At 35.6% G+C, this 23,521-nt stretch overlaps 1 long non-coding RNA gene across 1 annotated transcript; it reads left to right on the forward strand.

The window, feature by feature from the left end:
• The first annotated feature begins 2,860 nt into the window (after window positions 1-2,860).
• Window positions 2,861-5,930, forward strand: LOC142350325 (uncharacterized). Its single transcript, XR_012760874.1, has 3 exons — window positions 2,861-2,995; window positions 3,302-5,396; window positions 5,916-5,930. It is a non-coding gene; the product is annotated as an uncharacterized LOC142350325 (long non-coding RNA).
• Window positions 5,931-23,521: the final 17,591 nt, after the last annotated feature.

The following is a 23,521-nucleotide window of genomic DNA, read 5'->3' on the forward strand; positions in this document are numbered from 1 at the left end:
AACTACCAAAAGAAGGACGAAAACGAAAAAAAAGTCAAATATAACCTAAAATGAGAATGGTGTCGCAAACGTTAAAACTGTTAAGCTTATAATAGAAGACGTCAAATTTCTTTGATTGCATAATTTAAACCCAATTGCACCATCTTGTTAGTGTGATAATGTGATACGGGATCAAAGTAACTCAGGAGTAGGAATACATACAAAAATCAAATTTTTCTCAAGCCCAGTACAAAAGCAAAGAACCCAATAGTTGAAATTCAAAACAAAATTAAGATTGGATCTTGGTTCGCTAGAAAAAAATGAGACCTGTTATTACAGAAAAGCAGCTAAAAAAGACATGTAAGATAAAAACTGATTAAGCTGAAAAATCCAAAGAATTTATAAAAGAACAAACTTTTTTTAAAAAAAAATTACACAAATCATTATCTTTCGAATTAAAACCAAAACAAGTTAACTTTAGAGTGCCCAAGAAGCCAGTGGCGCTCATAATTGAGTGGGAGGTAGTCATAGGACGAAAAATGCAACAAAAACAACGAAAAAGCAACAATAATGGACGAACTCAAAAATCCACAAACAATAATAGAAGCCACATTGTTAATTTAAATAAAAGTATAGGACATCGAAAATCACCAACAATTTTACGTTGAGAGAAAAATGTTGAGGGGTTTTATTGCTGTTATTTTGATTTAAAATGGGTTAACTCTGTAAAGGGTCCTCGTGGAGATAACCTCTAATAATAACCTCCAACGACGATCGTTATTGAAAACTCATACTCTTTTGTTAAAAGACATAATTGTTGACATCAATGAGAACAAAAATTGGAAGAAATGAAAAAAACTGGCTTTCGGAAAAATGTATTATTGAAAGTCATTAAAAGCGTTTACTCTACACTGAAATCAGTAAAAGCATTCGACTAAAGTTTCATAGAAGCAATTGACACGTTTGAGTGTCAATAATATGCCGCATGCCAACAGAAAGAGCAACAGTTGGAGGTGAAAAAAATCTTTTAGAATTTGCGATAAACCCTTTATGCAGCCACTAAAAATTTAGGCTATCCACTGGATTCTTTAAAGGCGTTTTTTAGCATTCCTTCGATAGCAATTGAGCTATCTCTAGTTTTTTAAGTTGAAACGGGATGAAATAACAACATCATTTAAGGGAAAAAAAGCAAAAATCACAATTTTCTTAAAAAAAACTGTAGTAAGAAAGCCAAGTAGTCAATAGTTAGAAAAACTCTTTATAGCTGTTAAAACAACTATAAAGAGGTTTTTTTTTACTTCACTAGGAACTTTTTTTCTGAGTAAATTTGGAACAATCTCAATGTAGACAGAAATAAAATCCAAAATTGACAAACATTATCAAAAAAACTGACAATTTCTTAAAGCAACTATAATTGAAATTATGAAAGGCATTAAAAAACAACTGGAAACATTGTAGAGAATAACTTTAAGCTCATAAAGATACCAATTGGATATTATTATTATTTGGAAAGCAATAAAGAATGGCAAATGAAAGCAAAACAAAGGGAATCCAATGAAATATATGCAAACGCAATATTAAAGCCACAAAACTATGAATGTTTCTTTGAAGACATAATTAGATCTTGAATTGGCTTGATTTTGCTGTGAAAAAGATATATGAATAAGTTGGCTTGGATTTGAAACCATTCTTGTCAGTTATCAACACGAAGAAACAAAAATGCCAGAACATTTTGGAAAAGACCGCGCCCAACTATAATTCGAATAAATGTTGGATTTAAAAAATGAGTCCGAACCTTGCTTCTGACTCGGGTTCAAAATTTGTTCAATTTTTTCATACAAATTGATAAATAGATCGACTCGCATCTAGAAAATTCGATTAATCCAAAAACTAATGATGCATTTTGCATAATCATTGAGTTACTTTCTCGAAAAAACTACATTTTTTTATTGCAGATGACTCTTATTGAAACCGAAATAAAAAAGATAACATCAGCCTTTTTTTGATTTTTAAAAGATTATGGCAGCAGATGCTAGGTCTCTACTTCTGAGAAACTTAAATAAAGTTGGATCAAAAACAGTAAAACCAACAAGCCTTCTCTATCCTTAAAAGTATAACCAATAACATTTTGTTTACAATTTAACAAATTTTAGCAAAACTGAAGAAATTTTGGCCAACAAACCTGAATAGAAAAAAAACCAACGGAGATCCGTATATTGTTCACCAAAATCTTACGCCTCGATAACTCCGTCGAAAAAATTGAAATTCAACGCAACTTTTTAAAGTCTATATTCTACGCTGGACGGCCTCATAATGATACCAGTCTCAACTCTACGATGAATACAGAAAGTAAACGATACCAGTCTCAACTCTACGATGAATACAGAAAGTAAACTGAACAAAAAAATCATTTTAGTATACAGTTCTTCCTCCAAAATTGGGTCGGAACAATAACTAGTAGTGATATTTGATAGGTTTTCATCTATTTCAAAGGTGTTGGATTTTCGTCTTTTCCCAATTTTAAATTTTAGCCCCCCCCCCCCCGCTTAGTGGTGATGCAAAGTATGCCCCCTTCCCGCCCCAATCATGGTAATTATATCATATAATGGGGGCTATATTATTGTGGGCCTATTTTCGGTTATATATGTGTGTGTGTGTGTGTGTGTGTATGTGTGTGTGTGTATGTGTGTGTGTGTGTGTGTGTGTGTGTGTGTGTGTGTGTTAGCGTGTGTGTGAGGTGAGGGTGGTATCACAGAAAAGACTCAGATTTTTGATCTCTACACTCTTTTTACATATATTTGAACGATTTTGGAAAATACAGGAGTAGTTTAAAATTGCGATCAACAGCTGAGGATCAATTTCACTTCATCTGACTTCCAGCCAATCACGCGTGGAAATAATTTTTTGCGGGGACTTCTGTTACAAACTTCAATTCCATAAAATTATTTTAAGTATATGTTGCTTGCATAGTATCACGCACTTCTGAAGAAAAATAAAGTTGTTCACATACAGAATGGTAAATATAATTTAACTTAGCTATAGAACGATCTCTCAATTTTTCACCTTTGCCGAGCTTTCTACGTCTCCTTGCTTTAAAGGCGTGCATTCTCGATTTTATAACCCTAAAAACGTCGGGGCTATAGCACAGTGAATTATCAAATCGAATAGGTAATTCGAACGCCATAAAAATCGCGACAGACTGAAAGTGTCATATCAGGTATTCATATAAAGGCTAACACAAAGCTATGTCAAATTCTGGATATTTTCCGTTTGTCCTTCACCCCAGTACGTTATGCACCCCAGTTACTTTTCGTTTTTTTAGAACTTCATCATAGCAGCAGTTGTCATGTGTATAGTGTTGAACTTGGGTGACACATTGACAATACAGGCGCCCAATCTTATAACAGACAAAAAGTCAAAATGCAAAGCTGATTCTGATTGTAATATGGCGTTCACTTGTAATGTTCCGAAGGCAATGTGTCAGAGACGTCGGTGTCAGGACCAAGATGACTGCTCTGGCGGAATGGAATGCAAACAAAATCACTGTTACGAATTGATAGCTGTGCAGTATTTGTAAACAAATCTGAGAACATAATTTAGGGATTTAGAAAGTAAAAAAACTGTTTTTTTCTTTCCCTATTAGTACGAGCACACTCAAAAAAATTATTAAATAATAATTTTAATCAATACTCGGGGCGGAGCACTGATTAAATTTATTACTTAATAATTTTTGGGTCAGTGGCTCTGGATTTCAACCTCTTTCTTGGAATGAGAACTCTTATTATTATCAAAACTAAAGAAGTTTAAATTAGATTGTACAATTTTACATGAAGAGCTAAGGTTTTATGGTTTTTATTTTCATTGTGAGAAAAGAAACAGTTATTAAGGGTTTTTATTTGATCAGTGAGTAACTTTTAAAGAACAATTTGTTAGTTTACTGTACTTATTTGTTTTTTAGTACCTACAATTTGTGCTGTAACGTGATTTAAACGATGTTTGAATTTTTGAAATTGTTGAGTTGTATGCCCTATTGGTATTATGTTGCCTTACGAATTGATCAGATTTTAGCTCTAAATAATTCAGTAGAACTCAAGGTAGTGAAAAATTAAAATTTGATATCAACTTTTTTGACGACAGAATGATAGGCAGATTGTAGAAAAGGTAGAAAAAAATAATGTTCCTTTTCAAATAGATATGATAAGCTGCTTATCTCAAGTTTTGGATATTGAATGGCTTGAAAGTTCTTTAATGCTATTGGCTCTCAAAATCTTGAAAATTTTATTTAACAAGTATTATAAATATAAATTGGTGATACAAAGAAGAAGCCCGAGATATGATGCACTTCTAGCCGATGATTCGGGCACGGGTACAATATTTATCCTGAACAGTACGTAAGAACTGCGGGGACAGCCACTGATAAAACTTACATGAATCCCTGAAACTTTCCCTAAAACATACATTTCAGTGAAAAAGGGAACGAAGGAAGGTTTATCTCAATGCCAAGGGTATTGTAAAGAATTTGAACCAAAAGGCTTTACGAAAAGAACGTTATTAGATACTGTTTTTCAAAAGTATAAAGTTGAGTTTACTTTCACGGTCCGTTGGAAAAAAGGTCCAGTTGGAAAAAAGGCCTGTGAAACTTTAATTTTCCCAAAAGTCAAGGTCAGAATGAAATTGATCCAATCAAATCCAGCGTTTCATAAGATCGGTACTGCTGGGCTCAACTCTGAGGCTTTCGATTTAGAAGCCTGGCTTTTACTAGACAGGTAGCAATCTCAGACAATTGGATGAGAAATTTTAAAAGAGGGCTGGATCGAGATCTAACCACTGTAAGCTGGAATCCAGTTGGAAACTGATCGTAACATTTTTAGTGACTTGCGATCTACTCGATTAGTCATCAGGGGAAGGATTATTAAAGGTGGTCGAATACATGTAGATAATACCGAGGAAGCATTATTTGTAAACATTTTTCAGGGACAAAGGGAACGAAGGAAGGTTCATATCAGTGCCAAGGATTTTGTAACAAAGTTGAACCAAAATGATTTTACAAAAAAACATTATTAGATACTGTTTTTCAAAAGGATAAATATGAAATTATTTTTACGGCCCATTGGCAAAAGGTCTATTTGCCTGTGAAACTTTACTTCTCCTAAAAGTCAACGTTAGAATGAAATTGATCCGATCAACGCCAGCGTTTCATATGATCGGTATTGCTGGGCTCAACTCTGAGGCTTTCATTTTAGAAGCCTGTCTTTTCCTAGACAGGTAACAATCTCAGACAACTGGATGGGAAATTTTAAAAGAGGGCTGGATCGAGATCTAAGCACTCTAAACTGGACTCCAGTTGGAGACTGATCGTAATATTTGTATTGACTTGCGATCTATCCGATTAGTCATCAGAGGACGGATTATTAAAGGTGGTCGACCACGTAAAGATAGTACCGAAGAAGCATTATTAGTAAACATTTTTCAGGGACAAAAGGAACGAAGGCAGGTTCATATCAATGCCAAGGGTTTTGTAACAAAATTGAACCAAAATGATTTTACAAAAAAAATCATTATTGGATGCTGTTTTTCAAAAGGATAAAGATGAATTTATTTTTACGGCCCGTTGGCAAAAGGTTTATTTGCCTGTGAAACTTTACTTTTCCTAAAAGTCAACGTTAGAATGAAATTGATCCGATCATCTCCAGCGTTTCATATGATCAATACTGCTGGGCTCAACTCTGGGGTTTCAATTTTAGAAGCGTGTGTTTTACTAGACAGGTAGCAATCTCAGACAATTGGATGAAAAATATTAAAAGAGGGCTGGATCGAGATTTAAGCACTCTAAACTGGAATCCAGTTGGAAACTGATCGTAATATTTTTAGTGACTTGCGATCTATTCGATTAGTCATCAGAGGAAGGACTATTAAATGTGGTCGAACACGTTTAGATAATACCGAAAAAGCATGATTGGTAAACTTTTTTCAGGGACAAAGGGAACGAAGGAAGGTTCAGATCAATGCCAAAGATTTTGTAACAAAGTTGAACCAAAATGATATTACAATAAAAAAATTATTAGATACTGTTTTCAAAAAGATAAAGGTGAAATTATTTTTACGGCCCGTTTGCAAAATGTCTATTTGCCTGTGAAACTTTACTTCTCCTAAAAGTCAACGTTAGAATGAAATTGATCCGATCATTTCAGCGTTTCGTATGATCGATACTGCTGGGCTCAACTCTTGGGCTTTAATTTTAGAAGCCTGACTTAAACTAGACATGTAGCAATCTCGGATAACTGGATGAGAAATATTAAAAGCGGACTTTATGGAGAACATGCAATATTTTACTATAACTTCGAAACTTTTATTCTTCCCGTAGGGCAAAACTAGTTGATACCAAAATTATATTTTCAACCAAACCAGTTCGAATGATTGATTTTGCTATGGATGTTAATATGAGTTCAGTGGAACATACAACTCTAATCCATTCCTTTTTTTGTAAATTTGATCTTCGAAAAGGTAAAATTGTTCGTGGAAATTAAACTATTGTCATCATGAAAACGAAAAATCCTGTGAGAGCGTATTTTCTACAGAAATCGTTGGGAGAAATGTTGCAAAAACATGGCATAAGGACAGAATTAAAACTTTTTAAATTGTACAGGAGAAACGCCAAGATTGAGAATAGTGCGGTTTAAATGTAATATATTTCGATTATGTGTTATTTTCTACACTCTCGGCTAAAAATTTTAATGATTTCGTATTGAAGTTCTTTGCTGATGTTTTGTGAGTTTTAAAAACCCAAATCTTTAAATGTTTAAACAGTAATCGTAAAAACTATAAAATGATGCAAATGGGTTTCAAAATTTTCTGTTAAGGTTTTGTCAATTTTGTATTTAATTATTTTTATGTTTATTTGTGTCTAAACCATTGATTTCAAAAAAGTATTTGTTGAAAAGATAATTGGGAGCTAACCTCTGAATTAGTAACATATCAGTAGAAGGGATGTGATTTAAATGCAAGACTAAGCTAAACGATTCAGAAATCTAAAGGAGTAGTGTAAATACCATCTTTACAGACTTTACGTTCTTGATAAAAATATGAGAAACCCACGTTTTTTGTTCAAATTTTCTTGTCGTCAAGAACTCTGAAGCCACGATTTGCTGAATAAACTTGCTCCCCATCGAATATAAATTTTTTCTATAACTGTTTAGGTGCTCCTCAATGTTGGTTTTGTTGAATCGTTCACTGGATAGCTTAACTGTGTCCGTGTCCTCATCGCAACAGCAGTACGTCTTTCAGCAAAAAAGTAATCTTGAAGCATTTAAAATCGTCTTTAAAAAGTCCAGTTCTCTTGTTAACGGCAGAATGTTTTTTGCAACACTATCGTGGGAAGGAAAAGCTGCAGAATTTTTCTGCGAGGTTATCAATGAAGTCACTCTGACTTATTCGATACCACACGGATAACATTTCTGGTCTAATGGTTCCTCTCGTCATTTTTTCTTCAGTAAGGGCCATTTAAAGACCGTCGGTCCCCATTTTAATGAGTTCGTTCTTGTTTTTATCACATTTCATTGTATGTGGTCCTGTTGGCATATCTTTTGTACAGGAAAAAACGTAAAGTTGACTGACATCTATTCTGACGATTGACTTGCAAAGGTTTTCTGACGCTCAGATCTTTGTTTTGCCAACTTCTGCATACGTTGTAAAGATAATTGAGGGTCGTCCAGTCAACCAATTTCAAAGGAAATTATTGTAGTCCTTATCGTTGTTACAATACGGTAAAAAAAACTGCGTTTTGTGACAATTGAAGGGACCTGTTTAACTTGTTTTCCCTAGTAAGGGTCATTCAAAGACCGTCGATTGCCCTTTCAAGGAAATTGTACTTGTTTTTAATCTTAGAAAAAGGAGACGGCGTTGTATTTAAGTTGCAACATTGAAAGTGTGGCGTAATGGAAGACAAAGAAGCCAACAATTATAGGCTCTTTATGATCATTCATCTGCTCTGGCAGTTCATTCATAGTCTTGAAAAATCTATTGTAATAATTTAATCCACCTGTCAAAACCTTTATATTCGCATGTCAACTGCGGTTCATTATCTGAAAACCATACAAACCGTTTCCAATCAATTTTAGTGTCTTTGCAGCGGCTGTTGACTCCTTGCTGTGATCTCATTCTAGGCGGGCTTTATAAACATTCTGAACAAATGTCTCGAGCAGCGGCATGGAGTGTTTTGCAGAAACCAAAAACGTCTTTTAGGATCACACTTTTTTCCAGTTAAAATAACAAAAATGATGTGATATCTGGTGCTCGCTCAAGCTTGAAACTGGAAATCAGCATCTTTCTGGTTCTGGGTAGCAGTTTGTTGCTTTCTGCAAACTAATTCACGTTCTCTCCGAATTCACTTCGTCCATCTTCAAAGTTCTTGAAAAATTAAGGAAAGTCTTTGAATTAAGGATACATTTCCTCTGGAACTTCAAGTCTGCAATCGATGACACCAAATAGTTCTCCACGTTTGATTTTTTCTCAATGAGTGAGTTTTTGGAAATCGATGGTTGAAAGGGAAAATTTGACTTGAAATATTCTTTAACCTCATTTGTGCTGTCTTTCCGCCATTTTTTTTTCATTGACACCCCAAGCTCAATTTGAACATTTAACCCCAATCCATTCAAGTTCTCTCTTTTATCAATGTCTCGTTCTCTTCGCTTCAATCCGTCCTCAAGGTCATCGAAGAGAAGTGGTCTTTCCTGTTGAAATTGACAAAACTGGAAGAAGCAACCCATGGCCTCAACACTGGAAGGGTTTTGCAATGATTACAAAACCCTTCCACTAAATAACTTCCGAGCTGCTGTTGTTTCTTGTGCGTGAACTGTATTTGTATTTCATAATTGGGATGAATTTCTTTAAAATAGTCCTTGACCTGCTGTTCAGTGTAGCTTCTCCAGTTCCACTTCGGATGAAATTTTTCAGTTTCTTCAATGTACTCTCACTTCGTATATGGTTCTGTTGGCATATAGTTTGTACAGGAAAAAGGGTAAAATTGACAAACATCTGTTCCAATGACTGGTTGCAAAGGTTTTCTGACTCTTGCATCTTTGTTTCACCAATTTTTGCATACGTTATAATGATAATTGAGCGTCCTCCAGTCAACCATTTTCAAATGTAATTATCGTAGTCATTATCCTTGCCACAAAACGGTAAAAATTTGCGTTTGTTGACAAATGAAGGAACCTGTTTGCCAAGTTGGGAAGAATGTAGCCTAATTTCAAGATATCTACTTGTCTTGAATGTTAAAAACCAATCTTTTTATTCATAGCCTCAAGTGTAGGTTCGACATCTTTGTTATTGTACCACACGAAGAAGTCGCGAACCGTCTGCATGCCCTTTCTTTCCCAATTTTCTTGGAGCTCTAAGTTAAACTCTTTGGCATTTCATGGAATTTTCTTGGGCCTCAACTTCTTCGAAACTTCATTCTGTTCCACTCCAAATTTTTTCATTTGCAGAAACAAATCGTAATTGACCAAAAGTAGTTTGTTATTTTGCAACTTGCTCCAAAAGCTGTTTGTTGGTGGCAGTTGGGATACATTCAAATTCTCGATAATGTCGAATCATTCATAGGGGAAGAAGAAATTTTCTTCATTCGCTCAATATGCTTTTAGGAAGATAACCAGAGTTGTCACTCCTCTCAGGAAATTATAAATGTCCAAAAATTGTTTCCATGAAATTTCAATCCAATATATTTTCCCCATTCGAATCTGTTCGGGAACAATTTTTTTTGTATCAATAGATGATAAAGAAGATACTCTTTGTTAGAGTTCAAATTGTACCTCGTATTGTTGAACCCAAGCACATGAATGTATTTGTAATAGTTCTCTTAATCTTGTCTCAATTTTGATAACATCCTGAATTTGCCACTTAGTCGCTGAACTTCAAGGTCTTCGACCTCCTCGCTGTCAGGTTCCTCCTCGTTGACAGATAAACGATTCAGTCCCATTGGTACCTGCTTGTCTTCCAATGGAAACAATGGTCGAACTGTCCAAAATTTGTCTTCCAATTCCAACACAAAATCATTGAGAATTTCTTATATTAGATGTGTGCTTTCTTCTGCTATATTAGTCAAACTGGATACACAATCACGGATAAATTGAAGCGGATCTTTGTTGCAAATAAATATTTGCTCGGTGAGTAGATTCGAAGATATTGACACTAACAGGAACAGTTTGTCCTATCCACGAAGTCAATTCTGTGTATTGTTGCGGACTGTTATTGACTCGCATTCGAATAAGATTGGATGAGAAAACAACCTCAGCTCCTGCGAAACATTAATTTTTACATCTTCCAAACTGGTTTAAGATCTAAGCACCCTACACTGGAATCCAGTTGGAAACTGATTGTAATATTTTTTACTGACTTGCCATCTACTCTATTAGTCATCAGAGGAGAGATTATTGAAGGTGGTCGAACACGTGTAGATACTACCGAAGACGCATTCTTGGTGCACATTTTTCAGAGAGAAAGGGAAGGAAGGAAAGTTTATATCAATGCCAAGGAGATTGTAGCGAAGTTGAACCAAATCATTTTACGAAAAGAACTTTATTATATACTGCGAAAGCAAAAAGATGAATTTACTTTTGGGGTCCGTTGGCAAAAGGTCTATTTGCCTGTGAAAATTTACTTCTCCCAAAAGTCAACGTCAGAACGAAATGAATCCGATCATCTCCAGCGTTTCATATGATCGATACAGCTGGGCTCAACTTTGAGGCTTTATTTTTAGAAGCCTGCCTTTTAGTAGACAGGTAGCAATCTCGGATAACTGGATGAAAAATTTTGAAAGCGGACTGCTTCGAGAACCCGCATTTTTTTACTATAACGACGAACTTCGGATTTTTATTATTCCCGTTGGGCAGAACCAGTTTATACCAAAATTATATTTCCAACTCAACCAGTTCGAATGATTGATTCTGCTATAAATACTATTAATGAGTTCATTGTTCCTTTTTTTGTAAATTTGAGCTTCAAAAAGTTAAAATTGGGCGTGGAAATCTATCTATTGTCATCTTCAAAACGGAAAATCACGTGAGAGAGTATGCTGAAACGATGAAAGCAATCAAATTTGATGATGATGTAACATTCAACTCAAGTTTTTTGAAAATCATTTTCACTTATTTTTTTTACCTTACTTCAACTCATCTTACTTCATCTTACTTAATTTGGGAGCTAACCTCTGAATTAATAAAATATCAGTAGAAAAGATGTGATATAAATACAAGACTAAGTGTATCGATTCATAAATCTAAATGAGTAGTGTAAATACCATCTTCACAGACTTTACGTTTGTGATAAAAATATAAAAAAAACCCACTTTTGCCAAAAAGCCACGGTTTGTTGAATGAACTCGCTCCCCATCGAACAGAACTTTTCTATACTTGTTTAGGTGCTCATCAATTTTTTTCTTGTTGAATCCTTTACTGGATAGCCTAATAATGTCCGTGTCCTCATCGCAACAGCAGTACGTTTTTCAGCAAAGAGCAATCATTTTGGAGCATCTAAAATGTTCAGGATTTCTTTTGTAAACGACAAAATGATTTTTGCAACATTATCGTGGGAAGAAAAAGCTGCTGGATTTTGCTGCGAGGTTATCAGTGAAGTCTCATCCGATACCACACTGATGAAATTTCTGGTTGAATGGTTTCGTCAATTGTTTCCTCGAAAAGGGCTACTTAAAGACTTTCGGTGTCCATTTTAATGAGTTCGTGCTTGTTTTTATCATAGAAATGGGAGAAGAGGTTGTTTTTATGTTGCAACATTGACGTATTGAAGGATAGAGAAGCCAAGAATTATTGGCTCTTTACGATCAATTCCAAATTCATTAATCTGCTCAGTCAATTCATCCATGATATTGAAAAATTTATTGTAATAAATTTATCCACCTGAGATCCTGTGACAAGCTTTGTATTCGCATGTCAACTGCGGTCAATTATCTGAAAACAATACAAACTGTTTCCAATTAACTTTATTGTCTTCGCAGCGGCTGTGACTCTTAGCTCTGATCTCATTCGTGGCAGAAATTAACAAAATTCTGAACAAATGTCTCAGAGCAGCGGCATGGAGTGTATGCAGAAACCAAAAACGTTTTCTAGGATCACACCTTTTTTTTCAGATAAAAGTGATGTGATATCTGGTCCTCACTCGAGCTTGAAACTGGAAATTGGAATCTTTCGGGTTCTGGGTAGTTGTTTGTTGCGTTCTGCAAACTCTTTCATGTGCTCTCCAATGTCACCCCGTCCATCTTCAAAGTTCTTGAAAAATGGAGGAAAGTCTTCAAATTAAGGATACTTTTCCTCTGGAACTTTAAGACTGCAATCGATGATACCAAACATTTCTCCACGTTTGATTTTCTCAATGAGTGAGTTTTTGGAAATCGGTGGTTGGCAGTGAAAATTTGAATTGAGAAAGTCTTGAACCTCATTTGTGCAGTCTGTCCGCCATTCTTTTTCATTGACACTCCCAGATCTATTTAGCATTTAACCCCAATCTTTTCAGGTTCTTTCTTTTATCAATATCTCATTGTCTTCGCTTCAATTCGTCCTCAAGATCATCGACAAGAAGTGGTCTTTCCTCTTGACATTAACAAAAATGAAAGAAGAAACTCATGGCCACAACACTGTGTTGCGATGATTAAAAAATCCATACAATAAATAACGTTTGAGCTCCTGTTGTTTCTTGTGTGTGTGATATAGGTTTGCATTTCATAATTGGGATGAATTTCTTCAAATTAGTCCATGACCTGCTGTTCAAAATAGCTTCTCCAGTTCCACTTTTGATGAAGTTTTGCAGTCTCTTCATTGTACTCCCACTTCGTGTATGGTCGTGTTGGTATATATTCTGTAACGGGAAAAGCGTAGAGTTGATTCGCATCTATTCCCAAGATTGACTTGCAAATGTTTTCTGACTGTCTGATCTTTGTTTTGCCAACTGTTGCATACCTTGTAAAAATAATTGAGGGTCCTCCAGTTATTCATTTCAGAAGGTAATTGTCGTAGTCTTTATCATTGTCACATAACGGTCAAAAGCGTCGTTTGTTGACGAGTCAAGGAACCTGTTTTTCCACTTTGGAAGAGGGTGGTAGCCCAGTTTCCACATATCTACTTATCTCGAGTGAGAAAACCAAATTTTCTTCATAGCCCAATAAAAAAATTTTGAACCAATTTTCGTCATATCTTCATAACAACACTCTGAACAAACGTCTCAAGCAGCGGCGTGGAGTGTATTGCAGAAACCAAAAAAGACATTCAGGATCACATCATTTTCCAGATAAAGTAACAAAAGTGGCGTGATAACTGGTCTCCGCTCAAGCTTGAAACTGGAAGACATCACCTTTCCGGTCTTGGTAGTAACTTTTTGAGTTCTGCAAATTATTTCATGTGCTCTCCAATGTCATGTCGTCCAACATCACAATTCTTTAAAAATGGAGAAAATTCTTCAAAGTAAGGATACATCTCCTCTGGAACTTGAAACTTGCAATCAGTGATACCAAAAAGTTCTCCAATTTGATAATATCCTTGAGTGAGTTTTTGGAAATCAATGGTAAGAAGGGAAAATGTGACTTGTGAAAGTCTTTAACCTCACATGTGCTGTCTGTCCGCCATTTTTCCAATTGACACATCCAGACCTTTTTAACTCTTAATCCCCATCCTTTCAGGTAATCTCTCTTATTAACATCTCCTTCTCTTAGCTTCAATCCGCCCCAAGTTCATCGAAGAGAAGCGGTCTTTCCTCTTGAAATTGACAAAACTGAAGAAGCAACCCATGGCCTCAACACTGAAGGGGTTTTGCAATGATCACAAAACCCTTCCACTAAATAACTTCCGAGTTTCTGTTGTTTCTTGTGTTTGAATGGGGTTGTATATTTCAATTGGGGTGAATCACTTAAAAGTAGACATTGACCTGCTGTTGAAAGTAGATTCACTAGTTCTTTTTTGGATGAAATTTTCAGTCTCTTCATTGTACTCTTACTTCATATATGGTCGTATTGGCATACTTTCTGTAACGGGAAAAGGTTAGATTTGATTGGCATCTATTCCGACGATTGACTTGATGTTTTCTGACGCTCAGATCTTTGTTTTGCCAACTTCTGCATACGTTGTAAAGACCATTGAGGGTCCTTCAGTCAACCTTTTTCAAACATAATTTCTGTAGTCCTTATCCTTGTCTCAAAACTGTAAGAAAGCTGCGTTTGTTGACGAATGAAGGAACCTATTTGCCAAGTTGCCAAGAGTGTAGCCTAAATTAAAAATATCTATTTGTCTTGAGTGGTAAAAATCAATCATTTTCTTCATAGCCTAAAATGTAGGTTCGAAATCTTTGTTATAGTACCAAAACGAAGTCGCGAAACGTCTGCATGCCTTTTTTTCCCCAATTTATTCCAATTTGTTCCAAGTAAAACCCTTCCGCTTTTTTTGGAATTTTCTCGTGCCTCAACTTGTTCGAAATTTTTGTTCCATTCCATTGTTTTTCAATTGCAAAAAAATATTGTACTCAACCGAAAGTAAGTTGTGATTTTGCAGCTTGCTTCAAATGTGTCGGTTGGTGTTAGTTGGGATACATTCAATTTTTCAATACTGTCGAGTCATTCACAGGCGAAGAAAAATTTTTCTTCACTCGCTCAATATGCTTTTCGGAAGTTATTCAGAGTTGTCGCTCCTCCCAAGAATTTAAAAATGTCCAAAAAATGTAGACCACAGAAAATCAATCCAATACACTTTTCCCCATTCGAATCCGTTTGTGAACAACTTTTTGTTTCTATTATAAAATGATGCAGAAGATACTCTTTAATAAAGTTTAAATTGTACCTTGAATTGTTGAACACAAGCGCAGCAATGATTTTGTAATAATTCACACAATCTTGTCTCACTTTTGATAATATCTAGAAATCGCCTCTCATTCGCTGAATTTCAAGGTCTTCTACCTCCTCGCTGTCAGGTTCCGCCTCGTTGACAGATAAACCAATTGGTCCGATGGGCACCTGCTTGTCTTCCATTGGAATCAATGGTCGAACTGTCCAAATTTTTTTTTCAATTCCAGCACAAAATTCTTGAGTTTTTCCTATATTAGATATATGCTTTCTTCTGCTATATTAGTCAAACTGGATACAAAATCATGGATCAATTGAAGCCGACCTTGTTGCAAATAAGTTTCGAGTAGTTTCGAAGATTTTAACACACAGTTTGTTCTAAACACAAAGTCAATTCTGTGTTTCTGAGTGTACTGTAGGGGACTGTTTTTGACCCGAAATCTAATACGATAAGATGAGAAGACAACCTCAGCTCTTTCGAAAAATTAATTTTTACATCTTTCAGACGGTCAAAAAGTTTCTGATAGCCGAAAAACTGCTGTTGGTTATTTCTGTTAGTGTCTTCGCAGCAGTGCTGCATGTGTCGCAATAGGTTGAAGGATCTGTCCAAAAACTGATCTCATATGTAGCAGCTGAAGGCGTTGAGAAAATCTTTGATGTCTGCTGTCCAACAGAAGTGATTTTATGATGTCAACAACGAAACTGTCCTTGCACGTTTTATCAAAGGCGACCAGTAAATTAAGCAAATCTTTCAGCTTGTTCCTCTAAAAATATGGAGTAAAATTGAGCATTTCCTTCAACTAGAGCCTCAAGAACAGGAACATTGTCTTCATGTATCCCTTGAAATGTTTTGTCATCTCTCCTTGTCGCTGGGGGAAACATCCTCGTCAATTCCAATGTTTTATAATGTTACTCATCAGTTTTAAACAAAACGAAAGGCAATGTACGGAATAGAAACAAGTTGTCTTGTAGGACCTTTTTAACAATTCAAAATAAAACACTTAACGTGACCGTTCCGGGACAAAAATGACGGGATACCATGTGTGATAGAGCCTAGAGGAACACCATACATGGGAAATACGAAAAAAGTTCCATTTCGTGGCTGGACATTAATTAACTAGATTTGATAAAATTTCACATTCTGTCACCTTTGATTTGATAAACTAAGATCAGAGTACCAAAGAGAACCCTGTGATTTTAAAATATGTGGTTGTTGTATGCTGCCTAGTAATATTAGTGAAAATCTTCAGGATTTTGCACACTCTGCAGCACGACTCCAAACAGAATATTGATCTTTAGCTGAACTGGGTAACTCGGTATAAACATGTTCTAATTGTTCTATCACTATTTCTTGATTGATCTCCATTATTTTGACAATTCAAGAACCGAGTCTCGCAGAAAAAATTGAACCGTTTGAAGTTCACTATGAAGAGCTCGAGAGTCTTCGTAGATAGATAAGTCAACTTCCTCGTAGATGATGGGAATTGAAAGATGATGAATGTTTCTTTTGTGATGAAAAAGTTGATAATACGCAGAGATTATCAACTTTTTCTCTGCGTAAAGTCAAGGAAATCTGCTACCAGAAAACTTTTTCTTTATAACTTCTCAAGAGACGGTGCATGTACAGATTGAAACTTGTTATATTCTCATTTTGGACTTCAAAAAAATGTTTTCGCAAGAATTGCAAAGTTTTTTAGTGCAACTTTCGAGGCATCTCTGAAGAAAAATCAATTGTAAGATAAGAAGTGAAAAAGGTGGATTAGAAAACTGTTTGAAAGAAAGTTGCAAAAGAATGAAATATTTGTCAGAAGTTGTAAAGATTATTGTACTTAACTGCACTCAGTTCTGTGAATCAGAAGGAAGAGAATAAAACAAAAATGAAAAGTCCCTGTTTGAGTATGACGTAATTATGACGACATAATGACGTTACTGTGCAAAAGAATGACGGAATTATGACGTACTATGATGTAATTTTGAAGTTATAAGTAATTGTGACGACAATATAGCGACTAAACGTATAATCACTTGAGAATTTTATGACTATTAATAGACTACACGAATAGGTATTCATCACAGTTCTCGAAGCACAGATCATTTACCTCCAAACAAAGTAATGGAGTCACGTGAGAGATTTCTTTTTTACAATAAAGATTTTGAAACTTGTAATTTTCTGAAATTACGATATTGTGCGAATAATGGGAGAAAATTAGATCAATTTAGGGAAATTTTGAGTAAATGTCTTTGATTTTTATTTGTCTTTTGGAACATGCTGATAAAACTGGATATTTTCAGCTCAAACTGTTAGTTTTTGGCAAGAATTGGGTTTGTTTTTGTAAGAATTTGTTAATTTGATAAGAATTGGTTTTTATTTGCAAAGAATTGGGCATTTTTTGGCAAGGATGAGGTTTCTTTTGTAAAAAATTTAGTATTTTTTGCCTTTATCGGGTATTTCTTGCCAAGAATTGTGTATTATTTGCCGGGAGTTGGGCATTTTTTGGCAAGATTTAGGTTTCTTTTGTAAAAAATTCGTTATTTTTAGCATTTATTGGGTATTCCTTGCCAAGAATTGGATAGTTTTTGGTACTAATTTGATAATTTTTGGTGCATTTTTGGCAGGATTTGGGTATTTTTTGGAGGAATTGGGTAAGCTTTGACAAGAATCGGGTCCTAGCCATTAAATGGGTTTTTTTTCGAGGAGAGAATTTCGACAAAAATTTGAAAGAAGTTTGACAAGAGTTGGGTATTTTTTGGCAATAATTGAGTAATTTTTGGCCAGAATCGGATTTTTTTTCGGAAAGAATTCGGTATTCATGGACAAGAATTGGGTATTTTTCGCCAAAAGTTGGGTATTCTTTGGTAAGAACAGGCTATATTTTTTCAAAAAATGGTTTTTTGCCAAGAAGTGGGTATATTTTGGCAATAAATGGGTTTTTTTCATTGAGCAGCAAGAGTATATAACAAGTTTTCATTATATATACTTTGCAAATCACGTAAAAGGAACTTAACTGTCAAAGAGTCATCCTATCTAATTTATAAAACATTGTCTTGCTAAAACTTTTCGTGTGAACAGCTTGGGTATCAAGCTGTGATGTACGTCTCATGAAAATTGATGAAAAGAGGCTATACGTAATCTTTATACATAGGTACGTCTTTTCCCCCCAAGGTCTGCTCACGTATTACTTCTAAACCTTGCACGGATAAATATGGAAAGTTTACTCGCTGAACAAATTCAGTCACTGTCATAGCAAACCTTACATCAACTTCAGGACTTTCAGCACTTTCCTTGCACATTTTCAACGGTATCCCTACACATTTCAGCACTTACAGCACCAGTTTCAGCTCTCTCGTACACAGTTTCACCATTTTAGGCGCTTATCATACTCATTTTTAACCTTTTCCATAATCCATTTCATCAATTTTGAGCAGTTACTTAAACTATTTAAACGCTTTGTATGCGCAACTTTAGCACTTAGCTTACTCATTCCTAAGAGGTCATGCCTCATTAACTGAGTGAACTAAAACTTATCACTGTCTCTTTTTTGAACACGGCACTAATTAATTAGTGCCGTGTTCAAAAAAGAGACAGTGATTAGTTTTCGTTCATTCATTTAGAGAGGCATGAACTCTTGGAATGAGTAAGCTAAGTGTCAAAATTGCGCATACAAAGCGTTTAAATAGTTCAAGTAATGGCTCAAAATTGATGAAATGGATTATAGAAAAATGTTGAAAATGAGTATGATAAGCGCCTAAAATGGTGAAACTGTGTACGAGAGAGCTGAAACTGGTGCTGTAAGTGCTGAAATGTGTAGGGATACCGTTGAAAATGTGCAAGGAAAGTGCTGAAAGTCCTGAAGTTGATGTAAGGTTTGATATGACAGTGACTGAATTTGTTCAGCGAGTAAACTTTCCATATTTATCCGTGCAAGGTTTAGAAGTAATACGTGAGCAGACCTTGGGGGGAAAAGACGTACCTATGAATAAAAATTACGTATAGCCTCTTTTCATCAATTTTCATGAGACGTACATCACAGCTTGATACCCACGCTGATCACGCGAAGGGGATTAGCAAGACAGTCTCTGAAAAACAAAATAATAAGATCATTTACCCTCTCCCATATTACAAATTAAAAATGTCAATTTCCAAAGACGTACCTCACAGCATGATACCCACTCTTCACACGAAAGTGATGAGCAAGATAATCCTTCAAAAAAGTTTTAAACCCATTTACCCTTCCATATTACACATTACTAATTTTTAATTCCAAAGATTTACCTCACAGCATGATACTCAAGCTGCTCACACGAAAGGGATTAGCAGGACAATTACCTCACTGTTTGAGCGTTATTTGCTAAGATAAGATGCCTCGCTGATTGAGCGCTGTTAATCAACTGACAAATTTTCAAAGAATTATTTGCTCTCAAATTTTTGGCAACGGTATGTAAACACTTTGGCTGTAATTGTATTTTAAAAAAGCTCCTTAAAATTATTATTGTTGCTACTTTTAACCACCTAAACCTAAATAATGTAAGGAATTCACGTTTTTGTCTTTCTATTACTTTGGGACACAAGTCGTGGAAAGAACAATACAGATAATCAAGAAACTGAAAATTAAGAGAACTATTATCAACTGGCCGAATAAAACGAATCAACTGTCAGAAAGAGCACATCCCGAGTCTAGGTTTTTTGGGTAAATTTCTGTAAGAAATGCGGTGAATGCTGTGAAATTTTGTAAGAAATGCGGTTATTGCGGTAAATACTGTGACAATAAATACTTCAACGCATTTTTTACAAAAATTCACCGCGAAATTTGCCACATTTTTACTAGAATTTACAGCATCGACTTTTGTGGCAAATGAATATGAGAAATACGGTGAATGTGGTGAAAAAAAATTCACGGCATTTCGCCGCGTTTCCTACAAAAATTCACCGCGAAATTCACCGCATTTCTTACAAAAATTCACCGTACTTGCTTCCAAAAGTTTACTCAATCTGACATAAAATTCACAAGAAATATCAAGGATTCAGGTGACAGTTGGCGCAGTGGAATAAGCAGTTGAAGGCATGCAGGAGGTGCGCACCCGTGTAGGAAGCTTCTATTTTGTAAGAATACTGAGAACGCGGTGAAAATAAATATTTCAACGCGATTCACCACATTCACCGCAAAAAGATGTAAGAAATATGCGGTAATTTTTTTTTCACCGCAAATCACCGCATTTCTCACGAAGATTCACCGCTTAACCTCGACACGGGATAAAAAAACTGCAATTTTCAATACACGCACGCAACTCAGTTTTTCTAGATAACAAACCAAGCTCCTACTACCAGAAGAAACTCTGGACCCTTCAAAAGAAACAAAGAATTAGCTCCCTTTTAGTTAAGATTTTGATTTGAAGAAAAGTTTAAGGTAAGTTTCAGTTCAAAAATAAAACATTGATTGAATTATAATTATAGTTTGTAACTGGGGCATAAAAAACACTGGGTGGCCGAAACAGACTCATCCCATTGTTCACCATCTTCACATCTCTTTTTGAATGTTCTGTCTGAAGGACATGCTGACTTATTGCTACGTCTTTGACTTTAATCTGATTCTCAGGAGTCTTTTTCGTCTCAAGTGATATTCACCCCAACCTATAAATACTCAGCGAATTGGATTAATTGATTCATTTTTCTTTTAATTGCAAATAAAATTAATTGATTACAAGACCTTTTCGAAACAATTCTTGACAAAAATTTTTTCCACCGGACTTTACAATAGTCGGGAATGGAGGGTTAGTAGTCGTGACAGTTTAGTAGTCGTAATAGTCGTAACAACACTTTTTTCCACCGGACTTTGCAATAGTCGGGAATGGAGGGTTAGTAGTCGTGACAGTTTAGTAGTCGTAATAGTCGTAACAACAATTTTTTCCACCGGACTTTACAACAGTCGGGAATGGAGGGTTTTCTTGTAGGAATCTGGCGGGTTCTGGCAGATTCTTAGAAGACGATGCATCTTCCGCCAAAAAATTCTGGAAGATTCCTACAAAATAACCATTTTTCTGCCAGACTCCTACATCATAACCTTTTTTCTGTCAGATTCATAGAAGATAATCTTCTTTCTTTAAGATTACTACAATATAACCATTTTTGTGCCTGCGTCTTACAAGATAACTAATTTTTGCCTGATTAAAAAGATAACTGTTTTATTTCTTAAGATTCCTGTAATATCTTATTTGGTAAACTCATAACGAACTGTTGGCACTACTTCTAAACAAACAGCAGCAAGAACAATCAGATAGCAGGAAATACCCTTTAAAGCTGAAAAATTTGGAATTGGACACAACTCCAAAAGGACTAAAATTCAAAATTTTTAAAAGTTGGGAATCTATACTGGTCCCCATCCCCTTTTTTCGGAAGAGAAACCTGGAGCGACCAAAGGTTAAAAAACCGTTTAGAGTAACCTCTAGGCTACCCAGGGCAAGAATGTTTTAATTTATTTCGGCAAAATTTATTTTGGGGTAAAAAATCTCAATATAATTTTGCGAGTAAGCGGCACCGAAGCCGTTTAAATCATAACCTTTTCACTGAAAACCCTAAATGTATTCGATTGTTTTTATCAGCAGCGTGGTTTCATTATGCGTTCTCTCATTAACGTAAACTCAACTTGTTCTAAAAACAAACTAATCATTTCAGAAATCATAACGCAAAGTGACGGTTGTAGTGTTATCCACTGGGATCAAATACCCAGCCCCAGTGCAGGAAATCAGATAACAAATCACAGAAAAAGGAATTAAGAATGAAAAACCGGAAAAGTTCAGTTGAAACGGCCGCTCTCCTTGTGTTTCACAAAGAAATTTTTACAACGCCCAATTCGTTCTGAGTGGTTCCAAATCTGTCCGGATAATTCGTTTATGTTATACTCAGTTTGCCTTTGTAACTGTTTATCCGTTCTGATGTACTTACCGTTGCATTAACTAATACTTATTTAACTAACTTAGTTTTGGATTTTTTTCTCAATTGAACTGGGTCAACAGATCACAAAAAACGGGATCTCTAAATATTTACCAGTTCAATTGTTTTCATGAAACAAGTCAAAGGCAGATATGTATGCCTAAGCAGTGTAATAAAAAATTGGTTTCTAACTTAATCTTAGGTGTGTATTGCAATCTTCGCCGAGTTCTCACGGGTTGAAGGTTTGAGAACAGAACACAGAAAATTGAATTCACTGTTCGGGACGTTTTCGACACTAGACAAAATATTAGATAAAACATTGCTCAAGACAAATTTTGAAAGCAAAGGAACAGTAACAGTTAAAAAATTATACTGCTCAAGGGCTTGGTTTTGACAAGACGCAGAAACAAATAAACTGCTCAAGACTATATTTTCTCAACAATTTTATTGCTGAGTTTATGTCTTAGCTCGAGTTAATAGGCTGAAAATTTCTGTTGCTATTTTACTTGTTCACTTGTTCATTTTGTGAATTCTTATTTTTGTTCAGTTTTTTAACAATTTTCCAGCTGAGGTACCATACACCGCTGTTTCTGATTTGCATTGCGCAGTTTTCTCGCTAACTTGATGAATAATCTGGATGAAAATAGAACACATTAATAGTTTTGTTAAAACGGATTAATTGGATCTGTTTTAAATTGGCACTGAATTTTTACTTCCTACGCAATTTTGTTCCTTAAGCTTAGCTCCAACATCGCCGGCCCTTTTTTTTCGTGAAAACAGCATCGCTAGTTGGTAATACTGGAGCGAGCTTCACAACAGGCCTCCTGTAGTATCAATCTTTCGTTCGGTTTTTCGCTGATCAAATCGTTCCGTCGGAACTTTCAAAGGTTTTGGTTATTCGACCCAGATCGTAATATCCACGTTTGTCACTGTTTTCCACTAACCACACAAGATCAGCCTGCTGAAGACTTCTGTATGTTGTGGTCTGGCATTTCGTTCGGCTGTTCAACGTTGGCAAGTACTCTTTACGGAATCTGTCCCAGATGAAGTCTGCGTAAGCTTGGATGACATAGTGGTTGACAGAACATCTTCTGTGACTGATCGTTTTTCCAGCACTGCGTACATTGCCTTCTTGCATTTCCTAACCGGTCTTTTCCAGACTCCTCCAAAGTGTGGTGCTGCAGGAGAGTTGAACTTCCATCTGATACCTTGTTGAGTCAGATGCTCTTCAATTCGCTACCGGTTTCATGCTGCTATATACTCTGTCAATTCTTTTTTGGCCCCAACAAAAATTTTCCCGTTATCGCTAATCATTTTGACCGGTTTGCCTCTTCGAGCAATGAATTGCATAATTGCATTCAGACAACTATCAATGTCTAGTTTTGGTACAACCTCTATATGTACCGCTCGCACTGTGAATAGACAGCACCAACGCTTTTCGTTTCTTCGACCAATATTTACTGTGAATGGTCCGAAATAGTCTACGCCTACATTCGAGAACACTATTGATGCGAATAATTGTTTTTCAAGTATATCTGCAATTACTGGTGCCTTTTTTTGGGCTCTTCCCTTTCGACATCTAATGCATTTGTTTTTGATTGATCTCAAAGCATTTTGTATGCCTAGGATCCAGATCTTCTGCTGAACTATGTTTCCGACATGTTCAGTACCTTCGTGATGACTATTGTTATGTACTTTTCGCAAGAATACATTGGAGCTTGAGCACAGTATTGGATGCTTGGTTTCGAAGTTCAATTGACTTTTACCTATTCTGTCTG

This window comes from Convolutriloba macropyga, chromosome 12 (assembly GCF_964194025.1).
Source record: "Convolutriloba macropyga chromosome 12, txConMacr16.3, whole genome shotgun sequence".
In the NCBI taxonomy this organism is placed as follows: Eukaryota; Metazoa; Xenacoelomorpha; order Acoela; family Convolutidae; genus Convolutriloba; species Convolutriloba macropyga.